The sequence below is a fragment of the Schistocerca americana genome, chromosome 4 (assembly GCF_021461395.2).
Source record: "Schistocerca americana isolate TAMUIC-IGC-003095 chromosome 4, iqSchAmer2.1, whole genome shotgun sequence".
In the NCBI taxonomy this organism is placed as follows: Eukaryota; Metazoa; Arthropoda; class Insecta; order Orthoptera; family Acrididae; genus Schistocerca; species Schistocerca americana.
The window spans coordinates 679,093,236-679,111,076 of NC_060122.1; positions in this window are offsets into that span (position 1 = coordinate 679,093,236).

The window sequence follows — 17,841 nt, forward strand, 5'->3', positions numbered from 1 at the left end:
GCAAAAATTCTAATGTAAGCCGATAACATCTGCATGCACACCGTTTCTCTCTGCTTGAGGATGACGCTAAGGTGGATGGATGGAGCGACGTAGGTGGTGTATTCGTGGACGTGCAGAGCTGGACTGAATCTGGCAGATATCAAATATTCGGCTGTTGTGTTTACACGGCAGTGATGAACTATAACAACGCCCGAGATACGATTAGGGCATTTTACTATTCCAGCAAGGAGCTCAATCAAGTGGCTTGGACTCTTTGTCGACAGCAGACTGACGTGGGCAATCCAAGTGGAATATTTGATTTCCAAGGTCTATCGATCACTCAACATCCAAAGATTGCCATCTCGCGTATAGTTGGGAGCATATTTTACAATCCTGCTCCCACTTCAGTGTGGCATATGTTGATCTATACTCGATTATGAGTGCGCGTTGTATGGGAATGCCTCGATATCTCTACTAACAAAGATCGATATTCTGTAGTACCGTGCCCTACTCATCCGTCTTGAATTCTGCGCCCGTTGATGCGCTTTTGGTGGAAGCAAGGGAGATACCCCTTCAATTCCGGATGACTATCTTGACTCAATAAAAAAAAGAAAAAAGAACAGTGTGTGAATTCCTAAAGGACGAAACTGCTGAGGTAATCAGTCCCTAGACTTACACACTATTTAAACTATCTTAAACTAACTTACGCTAAGGACAATACACGAACCCATGCCCGAGCGAGGACTCGAGCCTCCTGCAGGAGGGGCCGCACAATTCGTGACAGGACGCCTCTAACCGCTTGGCCACTCCGCGCGGCCTATCTTAGCTCAGAAATTCATCCCTAGTAGAGCAGCACAAACAGTTCATCCTTTTCTCCAAACTCTTAACTGCTTCATTGAGGACAACGGATACGTCGACAGGATTCGGAAGATGAGGGTACCCCTCCTAGTTCGAAGTTTCGGGCAGCAAAGATTCGTCCTAAAAGACGTTCAGCCTCCTGCATTTATCGTTGTATACGACGTACTAAACTACCAGCCCATAATGCTCTATCAGCACAGAGGGACGAAGGACTTTTACTACTTGTACTGGCGTTTCCAATCTGATTCCATCAATGTGGTCATCGTCGATAAAAATATTCACTGACGGCTCCAAAAACAAGAGGGGGCACCGGCTTTGCTTACTTCTGCGGAGATCCGCTACCTTGGGCTATGTTTCCATATTCACAGCCGAAGTTCTTCAAATGGAGGAAGCCCTTCAATATGCAGCAAATCAGTTCGACGACTTCCTTATTGTCACGGATTCGAGGAGTGCACTGGAGAATCTGCAGCACTGGGGCTCCAAAACTAACCATCAAGTGCTCAATATAATTAAGTTAAACTATCAGTGTGAAAGTCTACATAAATAAGTTCAGTTATGAATCAAGGAACATTCTGATATCTCATGCCGCGAGATGGCGACCCTTCTGATGATATGTTGCTAGTGTAAAGAAACAGACCACAAAGAGTGGTCAGAGACTTGGGAGATCTCACAAAAGTCCAAAAGAAGACATTAGACCGCAATACAGCCGAGTATTCCCCGAAAAACCTGGTTCTCCCAAATCAATGCATGTAGACGTCATACCACTAATATACCGCGCATCCGGCTGGGTCACGATTGTCACCCTCACATCGATATAGGACAAGTTTAGCCATCTCCATACTGCGAAGTTCACTCAGCTGATACTGCAGACCTCAACCACGTCACATTAGGGTGATCACGCTATAGCGTATAACGCTGCAGCTTTCTTACGACCTTGATAACAGCAGGAGTTCCCCAACCTACATCTGTGACGAAACTGTTTCGAGAGCTCACCAAAATGGACTACGTCAGTGGTGTCCAGTTTCTGCAAGAAGCGGATATTCAGTTATAAGTCCGACACAAAAGTTCCAACATAAGTAGTTGCGATATATGGACTGTGTTGAGAATGAGAATGTACAGAGTGTAGAATAACCTTTACCTGGGATTAATATAAGTTCTCATGTCTATACTGTATATTGTACACCAAATCTGTAGTTACTCAATCCTCTGCCTAAATAGTTAAGCCAAAGGCCAATGAATTATGTTAAGCGAAAAAAAAATGCCGCGACAAACACTCCCTGCTATGGTACAACAATGCTCAGAGCACAAACGTATGTTGAAGATGAAAGCGGTAGGAGTAGCGGAGATTAATAGAAGCTCGAGTTTCTGTTTGGTAAAGAAAAGATTAAACTGGACAGCGTATGGTGCAAGTACAAGACGACCCCCTACTTTCAGGCACGAAGTTTCGGGAGAAAATGTCGTCTTGGATTAGGAGATATACGGTAGGTACGAGCGAACGCTTCTGCATTTTGTAAACAGCAAAACATGACGCAGTGGTTATCTCATTGAGAAATCCAATTTCAATGTTACTGGCCTGTCCACCGATCATTTCATGCCTCTCGTTAAATGGAGAAAGATCTAGCTGTACACCCCGGAATTCGATTACTGCAGAGATGGCGGTTAATCAGTCGAGGATACTGGTGCTTGCGTCGCGTTTGTCAGGATGTGGGATTGTTTCCCCCAAGTCCACACGAATAATGTGACGACATATGGGGGACGAGAGACGTTGTTGGTTTTACCTTGACGCGACTGTTATGGGAGGGGGGATGACAGTGGTTCGCCCATCAACAGAACGGACACAGCAATGGCTCCGTGTCGCTTTCCTGACGATAACTTTTCGACATACGACATCACGATAGGCATATCCGCGTGCGCAGGCTTCGAGGAGGAAGACAGTTGCCACACTGCATTCGTCAAGGTCGTACAAGATCCGAGTCTGCTGTGAGAGTGGGAGTCGCCCATGGAATTCAACACGATAGTAGATAATTTAGGCAGTAGGATATGGGTGTGCCCTACTTCTAAGATCTCCATGACGTTGTCTTTCAGCAATATGACTCACGGCCGCGTGTCTCCTGTGCTGTCCGGACTTAAGTCGATACAGGGGATTCGCCTGTTGCTCTGGCCAACATGTTCTCAAGATGTCTTAACCACTGACTACATCTGGTCATAGGTTGCAGACAGAAAGGCATGCAAGCACTCGCAAGACACCACAATTAATGAGACGCCTTACGTAACATACCTGTATGCTGTTATTTGACAGTGTCACATCGGGAAACAGGTGGGCTCATGGACTGAGGTTTCCGTACAAACTTAATTATACAGCTTGAACATTAATAAAACCGACAACTGCAGGGAGAGATTCCTGACTGAAAATCGAGAAAAAGGAAGGTCCCGTGGACATGTGGCCGGAAATGCACCTTTGTCACGGTACATGGCACTGACGAATGTAAGCTCCTCCTCTCTAGCTGCAGCTGATAGGGATAGTGGCGGCTGTCATGCACGATACACATAATCATGCTTCGAAACTTCCTGGCAGGTTAAAACTGTGTGCCGGACCGAGACTCGAACTCGGGAACTTTGACTTTAGCGGGCAAACACTCTACCATCTGAGCTATCCAAGCACGATTCACGACCTCTCGTCACAGCTTCAATTCTGCCAGTACCTCGTCTCCTACCTTCCAGACTTCACAGAAGCTCTTCTGCGAAACTTGCAGAACTAGCACTCCTGGAAGAAAGGATATTGCTGAGACATGGTTTAGCCACAGCCTGGAGGATGTTTGCAGAATGAGATTTTCACCCAGCAGCGGAGTGTGCGCTGATATGAAACTTCCTGGCAGATTAAAACTGTGTGCCGGACCGAGACTCGAACTCGGGAGTGCTTCTGTGAAGTTTGGAAGGTAGGAGACGAGCTACTGGCAGAATTGATGCTGTGACGACGGGTCTTGAGTCGTACTTGGATAGCTCAGGTGGTAGAGCACTTGCTCGAGAAAGGCAAAGGTCCCAAGTTAGATTCTCGGTCCGACACACAGTTTTAACCTGCCAGGAAGTTTCATATCAGCACACTCTCCGCTGCAGAGTGAAAATCTCATTCTGAATCATGTTTTGGTTTACACCATGTTGGCGGGCCAGTTGCTGGGAGTTTTTTCCAAGTAAAACTCAATCCTCCAAATCTGGTATATGCACAGTCCGCCGCCTCCCTGCAGGCTCGTCTGTCTGTAAACGTCAAAGAATGGCTTGAATTGTATTGTGATGTTGTTGGTTTCTGTGAGGGTACCGGTTTTGGTGTAGTCGTGCTCTCTCGCAACTGTTTCCAAGTGTTTGGCTGTACACGGCTTGTTCGCGTCATGACTAACAGACCATAATGCTCCTTACAGTACATTGCGTCAATGACGCAGCCTGCAGACACATAAGGAACGCACGACACGTATTCAGAGGAACTTTCATTCGTTAGTATCATGTACCGTGGCAACGATGCATTTCCTGACACATGTTCATAGCACCTTTTGTCTTCAATTTCCACTCAGGAATCCGTCCCTGCCGTTTGCAAGTTTCATTAATGTTCATCCTGTGCAATGCGAGTATTCATTTCATCTATTTCAAAAATAGAGAACCTCGACAATTTTTTACCACTTATCGAAGGGCAAGATACAGGGGCGAGGAAGTCCACGACTTCCACGAGTCTTCTTAATTGATAAGTTTGAGGTCAGATAACAACCGACAATTTTTTTCGTGTAACATAATTAAGATAACAGTTTTCAGAATTCCTCCTTTAGTTGTGCTTAAAAAACCCTGCCCTTACCAAATTCCATCATTCCAGTTCAACGGGAAGTACACTAAAGATTTTTATGAGTGAGTTTGTAAGTATCAAAATATATTTCTGGAAATTACTGGAACCGGTCGCCGTTTGATTTGTTCTTCAATTTTTAGTATCCCGTTGTGGGTTTTGAATCGCGTAGCGTTTCATCATCAGATAGTAGATATGTATTGCTTGCAGCAGTGTGAGAGTCGTATAACTGTGGCAAGATGTATAAACGGAACTTGTAAGCAATGATTGTGGCACAGGTGTATACACGTGTAAGTACATATGGTGACATTAAGTTCCGTGAGTCTGTTGAACTGTAACGCAAATGCACAGAAGATGGCTATTTATAGCCGAAATCTAGATATGTAAGAATAATGAAAATTAATGGCATTGCGACTGTGTGCTGCGGGGCTCTCCTTCCTTACAATCTACGGTGGTTATGCACAACGGTTCCTGATAGAATCAATGTTAGATAGTATATTTTCTAAGTCGTATGAAGCTATAATCTTACCTGAAGTAGGTGGTCGTGGTTATATAGTATAAGTAGCTATGTATAAGTCCACTGTTCATACTGCCACACTTGTGTTTAATGGAAGGTGATTGTCAGTGGTAACTATCACATAGTCCATGAGTGGAGGGAAATATGTCTTACCACTTTCAATGCTACCTACAGGAACAAAGAAGAAGCTGTATGACGGTTGTCAGAGATTTGGCCTCATATGTAACGTCATTGCTACATGAAAATTCTAACGGCCAGACGGCGCCAGTAACCAAACAAGTTTGACAATGCCCTGACGTACAATACGAGGACTGCGAAAAGATATCAGTTATAAGAATCTCTGATGACATTGCTGTCCTCAGTGAAAGTTAAGGAGAATTACAGTGTGTGTTGAAAGTAATGATCTGTCTAGTGCGTACAAAATACGTATTGGAAGGAGACTTTCAGGAAGTGTGGAATGGAATGAACAGTCTAGTTCGTACAGAATAAGTAGTGAAACTAAATCGGGAAAAGAGGAAAGTAACGTGAAACAACACGAAGAACAGTGAGAAACGTAACATCAGAATCTGGGATCACCAAGTTGACGAAGTTAAGGGATTCTGTTACCTAGGCAGCAAAATAAACCGTGATGGACGGAGTAAGGAGGACATAAAAAGCGGAGTAGCACTGGGAAAGAGGCCATTAGTGACCAGAATCATACTAATCTGGATCATAGCCCTTAATTACAGGAAGAAATGTAAGAGAATGTACGTTTGGAGCATTAATGGTAGTGAAACATGGACTGTAGGAAAACCGGAACAGAAGAGAATCAAAGCATTTGAGATGTGGTGTTAAAGAACAATGTTGAAAATTAGGTGGAATGATAGATAAGCAATGAGGAGGTTCTCCGCATAATCGGCGCGTAAAGGAATAAGCGGAAAATACTGACAAGAAGAAGGGACAGGATGATAGTACATCTAGACGTCAGAGAATAACTTTCATGGTGCTAGTGAGGAATGTGAAGGGTAAAACGTGTAGAGGGAGGCAGAGACTGGAATACAACCAGCAAATAATTGAGAACATAGGTTGCAGGTGCTACTCTGAGATGAACAAGTTGGCACAGGAGAGGAATTCGTGGTTGCTTTATTTACAGACCAGTAAATATATGGATGACACCTAAATGATACAATTTAGACATTTAGTATTGCATTAAGGACGGTTACAAGGATCGAACTTTATGAATAGAATCATAGTATCTGACACTTAGGTACTATAGAATATCTTATTAAACAATAACATATACGATACATGTCACAATACAAGTTACCTGACGAACAATAATCATTATTTCTGTTTATTTTGTTATACATGTTCGCGAAGCCAGTCATATTGGAACCAGAACACATAGGCATATGTAAAACCCCAACGAACGTTAAGGTCTAGGTGTTACCTATACAACATATACATACCGAATAAAAAAGCGAACAGCTGAAGTTACATAACGTTGTAACCAGAGTTTTAGATGCCCAGTGAAATCCACATTAAATGTGGTCGTTATTACGAAACCCAACAAGCAACCAGGAAACACCTGTAAGTGTCATCTAAGCTCAGCTCTGGTCGATTGCCTATTGGGATGTTGACATTCTTACCGCCACTGGTGGCATCTTTGCGTACTAGTTTTCACTCTCTGTGTACCTGCAAACTACATACAAATTAATCATGTACTCCTCCTGTTAGACTGTACACGGAAAATTAGTCAAACTTTGCTGTTTTGGTACCTTTGCTGATGTAGAAATTTTAATCGCCAGCAGTTTATTTGGAGTAATCGGCAGACTATAAAAGAAATAAGTGTGTTAGGTCTCTAAGGTGACAAGGTAAAGTGTGGTATGTTTGTGGTACGCAGTGTTACATCAGCTGAACACTGTAGTGAGTGAAAATTACACTGCCAGAAAAAATTTGTACACCCTTTTACAGGTTTTCAGTGCACTCAAGATTCATTGTTACAACAGTGAATATCGAGTGCATGAAGTAATTACATTTACAGATCAATAGCACAGGCTGTACTGAAGTACCCATGCTGGAAGACAAATATTATCCCGGAGTGTAGCCTCCATTGGGTAGAATGAAGGCGCTGATTCTGGCATACAGTCCATCAAACAAATGGTGAATAGTGTCCTGCTCGACCTATTCACGTAATTCTGTGAGAGTTGTCGGTTAACGGGTCGCACGAGTCACTTCTCGTCTTGTCATGTCACACGTGTGCACGATTGGAGACGTGTTTGGAGACTGTGCTAGCCAGTGAAGTTGCTGCACGACCTGCAGCGCAAGTGGACTTTCACAGGCAGTGTGTGGGCGAGCATCATCCTGCTAGAACAACACATCACATTCCCGTTGCAAGAACAGCAGAAGAACGGGTCAAACAACGTTCTGCATGTGGCGACCACTGGTTAGCGTCCTTTCCAGCAACACCAGAGGTAAACGAATGTTGTACCTTATAGCATCCCAGGGTTGGGGCCAGTGTGTCTTAGACAAATGCACTCTAGACAGCAGTCACCATCTCAACGTCAGATGCGAAAGCAGTCATTATTTGAGAGCAAGCAGAAGCTTGTTTTATCGCTGATGATCACGGCGCGCCATTTGATATTGAAAGTGGTCATCTGACGGCACCAGCCGAGGCGTGCACGTCGATGCTGGCGTGGGTGGAAGACGGGCCAGAGGTAGTCTCACTAACAACTGATTCACAACAATTACTTTTGACTGTCTGGGCTCACGGGCCCTCTTATATGTCCTGTGGTAGCTGTACGATCTGCCACTGTTGCCCTTGCAATAAAAAGATCCTGGTGGACGTCTGCTGCATGTACGTCCAGAACCGCGTCTACGGGCAGAATGTTCACATGATCACTGATACCAGCATCATTGCACAACTGATGCACTCAAGTTGTTAGTTCTCCGAAAGGACCATCCCGCCATTCCAGAATTTGACCTCTTTCAAACCCGGTCATTTGGGTGTATGAAGTACGAGTGCGTTTCCGTGGAATGGTTGCCTGCTTGCTTCACAGTTGGCACCACATTGAGCCTTCTGGGTGTGAACGTTCCCTTTTAAAGGGTAGACACAGATGGCGCTGAACCATAACCATTGCATCTACTGTCTCCAGGTGGCATAAGTTTAAACCGTTATTGGAAAAAATCGATGACGTCTCTATCAGTAGCGACACTATCCTTTGTCAGCTTCACTCACTTTGATTTGCGGCCAGACGTGAGGAAGGGCTGGGAAATTGCCGCAACTGGAAAGCGACTGCGGGTATCTAATCAACTTCGACCCCGTCGCCGGAGCCACGAGGGGCGGTGCTGCCCCTGCAGTAATAAGCGGCGGCGTATCAATATTTGTTGTCAGCGGCGGCGGCACCGATCGTTTCCGGGGGCGGCGCGCGGTCCTCCACCCCTGAACTCGTCCCCCATTGCGGTGCGCACACACCAGCCGCCCCCGCCACCGCCGTCCTGTCCCCAGAGAGCCTCCGAGCGGTCCTCAATTACTGACAGGCGGCGAGAGGCGGCCGCCGAGCTGTTTGCATAAATATTGTCGCCGCGGCGGCGCGTCGCCAACTCGAGTAATTAACAGGCCGGCCGCACCCCGCGTCTTACGCACCGTTGCCCAGGGCTACGGCGTCGGAAGCGGGAGGCGCCGGCCCTGAAGTCTGCGGGCCGGGAGGGCTTTTATTTACGTGGGGACCGCGTGGGTGGCGGACAGTGGTCAACGACTTCAGTCGAGCTCCCCAGCTCACGCTTCGTTGCGAACGAAGTGGACCGTATACGGCAAAGACTTCCGTGAAGCGACAGCATCTAATGACACACAGTCTCTATGGACACTGCTGTGTATCATCGCTCACTCGCCTATGCTGTATTATGGGTATAGTACGGCTTGTAATGGGTGTAGTACGGCGTGGGACCTATGTTGCCACATGATATTCGGATCGTTAGGAATGCTACTTTTTTTGAGAATTTTCATCAGATATCAGTTTCGCTACATTATTTGACATGATGTAATGGAACTACTCTTACTGACTCCATAACCTTCACCTCTTGATGACAGTGCTACTCTCTTTCAATTATGTACTGTAACCACAAATACACTGTCATCTCTCGTGCCGTGTTCTCCCCCCCACCCCCCCACCCCCACCCTTTTTTTTTTACAGAGGTTATACATCACCCGGGTTTCCATAGCATTTGTTGAATTAATATTTGTCGTTTAGACATTATTATTGCCTTTAGCATTTTATGTATTGATGACATTTTGGTTCATCGGATTCACATTGCAGCGGTTTATTATTAAATGTTTCTAATACAGGGATCTTCGTAACACATGTTGTTCTCAATCTGATACGAATGTACTTTCGTTTTTTCTAATTCTAGCCCCTTTGTATAGTTCTTGCCAGCATTCACTCACATAAGGTGTTACTATACCATGACCACAGTCGATGGGTCGTGCAACTAGTTCTTTCTTTTAGGATTGATCTACTTGAAATACACGGGCTTGGTTTCCCATGTATGATTGTAGACTAATGTACAACAGATGGCAAGCTCTAAATTTCTGATCATTTTGTTAACTAATAATTAAAATGGGGCTCTACTTTACATTTATATTTGCCTGCATATTATAATACATTGACATAGTTTCCTGGTTATGACTCAGTACTGAGTGCAACGCTTTCATTTTTAGTGTGTGTATCAGATACCACCCTACGAGAATACGTAATTGTAGTTTGCGATTTTTGTAATTCTCGCTAACAATTTTGTACAATAAACGTGTAACGACACACGATATTGTTTTGCTGGTCATCAACGATGTTCAGGAATATTTCTTGACACATATGCCTTACTTGGTTTGTAACGTCATTTTCTGGGCTGCACTGTAGTCGTGCAGTTACTGTTCTTGAAACAGTACATATGTTGTTAAATATTTGTACCTTCCTTGCTTTTTCACTAGGCCTGTATGACGTAAGTCATCGTTACCTTGACTTACTTGCTTACCTTCATTCTTCAACATGTAACCACCATGGTTGGTACACTATATTTGTTTTGATTATGGTGTTACTGTTGTGAGTTCTTCCCTCTTTACATGGGTTTCATGGTACATGACGAGTGTTAGTTTTCGCGCTTTTATTTGTTGACATGGGTGATTATTCAGATTGTGCGCCTGTACCTCTAACGCCTTGATAACACTTTACACAGTGTTCTGGTATATTCCCTGACATCCACATTCTCAATTAACAATCTGCTCATAAAGGTACCAACTGAAGTATCGCATATTGTATGATATGATTAGTGGTGGTTTTTGTGTCGTAGGCCATACTATCCTTTGTCTTCCCCTGATTAAGGGCTACATGACATTTAGAGGAACGTGTCTTCAGATGTTCAGACTGAAATGAGTGTCTTTCTAATGTTCTGCGTATGTATTGCACACTTTTCTTTCGTCTTACTTCATAGCTTATTGTTTGGTGTATCATCCAGCCACATGCCTGCTTACCGGCAGACTTACCACTTTCATGACAACGTTGGTTATGCCCTTTTCCATATATATCAATAATTACTGCTTAGTAGCAATTCGTTGCGGTATATTACATTAGATTGATAGTTTGGTTCAATAATAATGTTATATAAAGTAAACTGTATCTTATATGTCCGTGGCAGATAAATTGCATTGATGTAATTTTGTATTCTCCTTTTATTAATTATTGTTAGTAAAATGGAAAATGATGATACACACAGTAAGAGACTGACTCCTAGTAAGGGGTTTATGTTCTACTAGTATACGACAACTTGTAATCAAATGTTTTACCTTCAGTCTGCACTCATCTGTATAGGACTATGTTGTTTTAGTCCGGTCGTTTAAAGGGCGTTGCATTAACATTACACAGTGCTTATCTATGCATCACAAGCAATATTGACTCCGTTTGGCATGTTCTTTTTTACGATTATATGACATATGTATTTTGCTCCCTATTTTATATTAATACAGTGTGCTACTGTTCTCTTATTTAATCCTTTAATTTATCTGTAGCTTTGATGTATCTTCGTGTACAGTTTGGTACTTCCAGAATGAAAGTTTCACTCTGCAGCGGAGTGTGCGCTGATATGAAACTTCCTGCCAAATTAAAACTGTGTGCCAGACCGATACTCGAACTCCGGACCTTTGCCGTTCGTGGGCAAGTGCTCTACCGTCTGAGCTACCCAAGCACGACCCACGTCCCGTGCTCACAGCTTTAATTCCGCCAGTACCTCGTCTCCTACCTTCCAAACTTCGCAGAAGGTGTGCAGGAGAGCTTCTGCGAAGTTTGGATAGTAGGAGACGAGGTATTGGCGGAATTAAAGCTGTGAGGACGGGGCGTGAGTCGTGCTTCGGGATCTCAGATGGCAGAGCACTTGCCCGCGTAAGGCGAATGTCCCGAGTTCTAGTCTCGGTGCAGCACAAAGTTTTAATCTGCGAGGAAGTTTGGTACTGTTATGCTATTATATATTACCACTGTATATAAGACTTGCACAACACCCTTTTGTCATCTGTTCCATACTGTTAGCATTGTTGTCTGTACACTGATGCCTGAAGATGGCATAATATATCACCGAAACTGGTAGCCCAATAAAATAAAAGCTAGGAAATCAGACGGCTGAAAAGCGTTTGATTTGGCATTCTGTGTAAAGAATATGTAAACGTGTGTCTTTGTTCGAGGATTAATTCAATTCCCTTCATTATCGCTAACGCTCCCGAATTAATCAAGTACACAGTAAATAGTTCAACACCGTAAGTGATCCAGGAGTTGTGCTTTTTTCATCATGTCACGAATATAATGTAAACCTCCTGGCTGACTAATATTGTGTGCCGGCCGAGGTAAGGACTCTGGAACTTTGCCTTTCGCGGGCAAGTTCTCTACCCAATGAGCTATCCAGGCATTCACCTTAGAGCACTTGCCCGTGAATGGCAAAGGTGCAAAGTTCGAGTCTCGGCCGCCACACAGTTTTAGTTCGCGAGAAAATTTCATATCAGTGAATATTTCTCCGCACAGTAAAAATTTCTTTCTAGAAATAGCTTCAAGACTGTGGCTGGGCTATGTCTCCGCAAATTCTTTCTTTCAGGAGCGCTAGTCGTGCAAGTTTCGTAGGAGTTCGTGGGCCGTGCTTGAGTAGCTCAGTCACAGAAGTTGGTCTTCGCCCGCCGTGGTAGTAGGTTGTAATAGTTCCGCCTCTTAACACTTAGTACCCCCTGCCTTACTCGTTTACTTCGATGTCGTGTGAACTCTCGCATGCGTCGCATTGCTGTTTGTCGTCTAATGTCTGGTGTTTGTGCAGCTCTTACTGAGGAGGCGTTGTCTCGCTCAGTGATGTCCACAATGGTTTCCACGTGGAGGTGCTGTCAGTTTCAGTTTTGATAAGTCCAATCGACATTTACAGCCCAGCTCTTAAGAGATACAAGACTGATTGGTTGACAGTATGAAGGTTTACTGCAGATCAGGTGCATACTACGTACTTTGACTCGGCATTAAAGTAGTAGAATTTCCTGACCCGCTTCATGTTAACAGGATATTATTATTAAGGTTTTCATGTAACCATTACGCATAGTGGTGCTCCCACTATTACGGCTCTTTTGCGAATTCAGAAGTGGTCTATACAAATATCCTGGTTTTTAATCTTCCACCAGAAGTAGATGACAGTTTTTTGAGGTCCATCCCACTCCCTAGTGGGGATACGCTACATATTCGAAGGGAACACTCTGATCTGCTCAGCACCACTTGCAGGACAATATTTGTGTTCGTTCGGTAGAAATGGCGGTTAAGAAAGTATTGCCTCCACTCGCAGGTCTGTGGTTATCGCGTTCGTATCGCTTATATCAGCCAGGAAGGAAGCTGCTTTATTTGTAATCAGAGCTGCCACCTCCGTGCCAACTGTCCGCATCGTGTGGTGGTATTAAAACCACTTACTAGCAGCGTATAAAATTGACCTTAGCCGATATTCTTATGCAGGATCCTGCAGATGAATCAATCCTATTATTGAGGATCAATGTGGATATTTGAGAGATGATGGTCGTGATTTTCCCCCGCGGCCCACGTGTAGGAAAATTAAAGACGTCACTCCCACGTTGGTGTCCCTGGTTATTCAAAGCAATCGTCGCAAGACACAAGACGATGATGCGGTGGAGGAGCCTTTTCGTTTGCTTCGGTCTTCTGATAACTCTCCGTTGAGGGACCTACTTCTCCGGCCTGAGTTTGTAGACGAGGAAGCCATCCGTGCCTTTGTACCTGATCAGTGGTTTCTGGTAAGTCATCAAGCAGTTCTCCCGTTATCGAGGCCGCCTCGTCGGCGCCGCCTGCTAAGGAATCTGTTTCAGGATGTAATGGGTTTTTATTCTGTTTATCGTTTATGTGGTTGCGTGTATGTGTTATTGCAAAAGCCTATGAAAGTATAGCAGCAAGAAAAACAATATTATTTGAAAGAAATAAATAATATCTGGAAATTCTTATTTATGTGCTGCTGAGCCCGACTATAATGAATTATTTTGTTATGCCTTATCACTACACATAAATACTGAAATGCTGTTCCACTAATTCACTAAGTGACATTAAAATGTATGTACCAAATAATTAATATGGCACACCACAACTTCTTCCGTAATAACTCTGGTGTCGTAAATATTTTTATTTAATGTCACTCATAAATTACTCTGAGAAATTTAATGTTAGGCATCAGCCACAAAAATTATTTCATTTACGTAAAATGTAAGATAGTTCTACGGAATGCTATTTTCACTGTGAGAATAGAAAAATAATAAATTCCTATGTGTTCTTATCCTCGTAATTCAAATATTGTAGTATCGATCGAATGAATTAACGTCTAATTATATCTGCTGTTTGAAATTGCCGCTCCATACGCTCATGTAATGGCGGCAGACAAAGCACAGTCTGGACTGTTGCGGACACAAAACTTAAAACATTTGTAACTGGTTATGTAGTTACAAGTAAAAGTCCGCACACTAGAATTACATTTAGTAAATTATACGTTATATTTTTCTTTTGATCACTTACTACTACTTTTTACAATACTTAAAAGAACAGACCTCAATTTATCTTGGATCTCAGCCGCTTCATACATCATAGAGAACAACAGAAGCAAAGAAGTACCACAGACAATACAATGCCGATACATTATTTTAGTCGTATTATCTTTTGTTATATGACTGTTCTTTGTAGAAAACTGTTTATAAAAATAATAAAACATACAGTGGTTGGAAATTATTTTCATTTCATTATATAATGAGTCATAATATAATAATAAGCCTTCTCTCAGTTTTCAGATATAGGCTTAAAAGTCACTTCTGGAAAAGTATTCCTGACTTCATAAATCTCGCACACTGTCCATACAGTGGTGACACAAAATATTCTCGTTGACATTACAAGGACCCCACTTGTCTCCTGCGTTTCTGTCGGTTACCTCTCCCCTTGTCTCGGCTTCCCTAACTACCCCTGCGCCTTCTGTCGCGGCCTCCACCTCACGACTTCTTGATGACCATAACTTGTTGATTTGCAAGGGCAGGATGAACCCACCGTTATCAAACGAATGTCCATACGCGAACTCATGTCTGTCGACGAGTGGGTCTCTCCCTCTGACTCTAAAACTGATTTTCTGCCTGACCCACCCACATTACCGCAAGAGGTAGCGGCCATTTCAACGAGCCGTTGTAAACAACGTGTGGAGCCTGAAAGGATTGCATCACGGAAGCAAAATAACAGCTAGAAGATGGGGAGATGTTCACTCTACTTCTCCCTCCGTTTCGTCTACTGATTGTACCATGGATAATGGCACATAGCTTCGTTCGATGATGGTGCTGTAACTTTGTAGTTCTTGTTCCAGTTCAGTTATCTACGCAACCATGCATTTCCTCACACTCAATATTAACTGTGTTGCTTCTGAACTCCTGGTCGCCACTTTGTGACAGTTTATAAACTGAAGAGCCAAAGAAACCGTTGAACCTGTCTAATTTCGTGTATGACCGCGGCGAGCACCCAGAAGTGCCGCAACAAGACGCGGCATGGACTCGACCAATGTCGGAAGTAGTGCTGGAAGGAACTGATACCATGAATCCTGGAGGGCTCTCCATAAATCCGAGGAGGTGGAGATCTCTTCTGAACAGCACGTTGCAAGGCATCCAAGATGTGGTCAATAATGTTCATGCCTGGGGAGTTTGGTGGCCAGCGGAAGTGTTTAAACTCAGAGGGGTGTTACCGGAGCTACTCTGCAGAACTTCTGGACTTGTGGGGTGTCTCATTGTCCTGCCGGAATTGCCCAAGTCCGTCGGAATGCTCAATGGACATGAATGGTGACAAGTGATCTTAGACGATGCTTACGTACGTGTCGCATGTCAGGGCCGTACCTAACCGTATCATGTGTCCCATATCACTGCAACAGCACCATTTCAGAGCCTCCACCAGCTTGAACAGTCCTCTGCTGGCATGCAGGGTCCGTGGATTCATGAGGTTATTCCCATACCCGTACACGTCCATCAGGTCGATATAATTTGAAACGAGACTCGTCCGACAGGCCAACTTGTTTCCAGTCATCAACAGTCCAATGTCGGTGATGACGTGCCCAGGTGAAGCGTAAAGCTTTTGTGTCGTGCAGTCATCAAGGGTAAACGAGTGGTCCTTCGGGGTACGATACGTTGGCCGGTTCTATCTAGAAGGAGATGTGGGTTTGCAAGATTTAAGATTTTGGTGATAGTTTTCCAAGCGTTTGGCGATAGTTTTCCAAGCGTTATGGGCGGTAGTGCAAAGCTGTAGTAAGTATATAATCGACTCACGTTGTAAATAACTTGCTTAAGACCCTTGTGACCAATTTCTTGTCCTTGTACTGTAGGTAGCATATTTTACGAGGTGATGAGGTGATGCTGTCAGTCAAATACTTGTCTTTCAGTGTTAACAGTGAACATTGGCTTGGACACTCTAAGCAGCGTGAGGGAGAAAGATGATACAATTACCATGTGACCGCGTTTACAAGGATGAAGTAGTACATGGAAACGAAAAAATGCTGCTCTTCTAGTTGTGTGTATAGCAGTTTCGATTCGGAGCTCAACTAAAATCTGAGGACTGTATTTCCCGAAGGAAGAGGGAGTTCTGCGATGCAGAAGGTAAGCGTTCTAGCAGCAACTGTAGCAGAGCTTGACTTCATAGTTGACGACATTGCCAGGACAGGATGCCTCGCCCAGTTATTTGTCAAAACGCAGTCGATGAATTTTTCATCGAAACCTTCTGCTTCCGAGTCGAGTGTCGCGGGACAAGAGCACATTTGTAACCTTGGCTGCAGGTGCGTCAACTTTGAACACGCAAGTGTGTAACACAGCAATAGTACAGTCCCACGTGATTAGATGTCAGTGGCTAGGCAAGAGGTGCTTAAGGGAGGTACACCTTTTAGCCAACACAGTGTATCAGATATCATAATTTATGTGGCTTTTGTATTGAATCCGCTACAGCCCAATACCTTTCTCAAGTTTTCCAGAATCTCTAAACTCTAGAGATGTGACATATCTGGAGATAAATAAGATCCTTTCAAACAGTTTTACTTATTTTAAAAATCATACTGGTGGGTAACGTAAGTTATTCACACAGGTTATTACGTCATTCCAATGGTAGATTCCTTCTTCTTATACTTCCAATAACCGTTCCACACTTTACCATAACGTACGGCGTTATTTTCGAAGATATGGAATTGACTAACAGAACCCAATACATAACATTTGACAATGAAATTTCAACACGAACTTAAGTAACTTTGGGTGTGCACATCGCTTCATTTCTGGAAACAATCATTGTTGGGTTAAGAACAACCTACCTATCGCAGGGGTGGAGTGAAAAAGCCGTGTAGCCCACGACGTGTGAATACCCATAATTTAGCCACTCAGTGTTTGAGAATGGGAGCACTTACAGACTTGCAACCAACTTTACTCATAATTTCAAACCTTTACGAAACTTTTTCTCCCTGACGACTCCCACTAAATGATGAAAGGAAAAAGTTTACCGTTTACTACATTTCTCCTGTTCATTCCGTAATACTGCCGCATCAAGAATGACGTTTTAATTTGTTACTTCCTTACTACTAACTGTATTCACTATACATTTTGCAAACAGCTTTTAAATTTAACACTGAATGTACCTGCAAAATTATATCATTGTACTGAACTTAGTTCAGGAGATATGTCGTCATAAACAGTAAGGTGCGTGAAAAACTGCATCATGAAAGACGTTTAAATTTATTACACCGTTACTCCCTGCTCCAGTCCCAACACTGTTTGCAAACAGTATGGACAACTGCCGCTGAATGTACTGCAAAAATACATCAGTTTACCACAAATAGTTCGGTAGAAAAAAATGGTTCAAATGGCTCTGAGCACTATGGGACTTAACATCTGAGGTCATCAGTCCCCTAGAACTTAGAAATACTTAAACCTAACTAACCTAAGGACATCACACACAACCATGCCCATACAGGATTCGAACCTGTGACCGTAGCAGTCGCGCGGTTCCAGACTGCAGTGCTTAGAACCGCTCGGCCAAAGCATCGGCTAGTTCGGTAGACATGATGTCAAATACCGAGATGTGTAAAGGACTACGACATCATGTATGACGTTTAAATTTATTACTTCTTT